We start from the raw sequence: 1364 nt of genomic DNA on the forward strand, positions 1-1364 counted from the left end.
ATGACAGACAGACTGTTGAGCGCATTAGACCGTAAAATGTACTTTAGTGTTAGGCATATGTAATGTCCTTATTTCCCTCCAATACTGGGCTATCTGATGTAAAATCTTTGCTTTTATCCTTTTTCATTTTTTCTTATACGTTTTTTATTATATATATATTTTTTTTTTCCTTTTTTCCTTCATTTCAAACTTCACATGTTTTTATACGGATTTGCTTTTGTTTTTGTACGAAGGAAATTTAGAATTTTAATTTGAGTTGAAAGATTATCGCCATTACTAATATCATGACCATTTAGATCCTTATCACCTCTATTGCTATCACTTTGCTGACTTCGGTCAACATGACTTTTTAATGACTTCGATCAACATGACTTTTTGCTGACTTCGGTCAACATGACTTTTTAATGACTTCGATCAACATGACTTTTTAATGACTTCGATCAACATGACTTTTTGCTGACTTCGATCAACATGACTTTTTGCTGACTTCGATCAACATGACTTTTTTCAATGGTCCAGTGGTTAGAACGCTGGCCTCCGACCCTCGTGGACCCGAGTTCAACTCCCCGCCGCGGTCGTCGTAGAAATGCCTGCGCTTCGACCGACCCCACGCTTTTTCTTCTTTCTGCGTCGTATCATATCCTGGCGTTGGCGACCAGGTTTAATGTCATGGTGTGCAAGGGAGTGTACGACCCCTCGCTCTCTGATGCAATAAAACGAGATTAATTGATTGATTGACACAGTTTCGAAAAGGTCCTTGTTAATGTTTTTTGTTATTACTGATATCATATTTGTTTTTGTTTTTTGTTTTCATCATCTGTCATCTGTAAAATTCCTATCGGTTTTACTACTTGTTTATCATCGTGATTGATATTAGTGTTATAAATGATATTAATAGCGTTAACGTGTTGCTGTTATCACCAGTATCATCATCGCCTTCCTCTTTTCGCTAAAAATGATAATCATAATGATGATAAAACAAAAAGTAAAAAAAAAAAAAAAAAAAAAAAAAAAAAATATATATATATATAATGAATTATATTATTATCATTATTATTATTAGCATTGTTATTATTATCTTTTAAGTTCTTATTGTCATCATCGTTATTGTTATCACTACTATTCTGTAGAGTTGTTTTTTTTATATTTCATATCCAAATCTTATAATAGTTATCATTATTATCATCATCATCTATACCACCGCTCTCTTTCTCTTCGCAACCGGATTTTCTCTTACTTTCTTTTTCCCTTAAAGAGTCCTTTTGGAGAGAAAGCGCATTAGCATAAAGATGCCTCCGTGTTGAGATTCCAACCTGATTCCGGATTCCTTCCCAACCGCCTTCCTTTCGAAGTGTCCCGTCCAT

Source organism: Penaeus chinensis, chromosome 39 (assembly GCF_019202785.1).
Source record: "Penaeus chinensis breed Huanghai No. 1 chromosome 39, ASM1920278v2, whole genome shotgun sequence".
Lineage (NCBI taxonomy): Eukaryota > Metazoa > Arthropoda > Malacostraca > Decapoda > Penaeidae > Penaeus > Penaeus chinensis.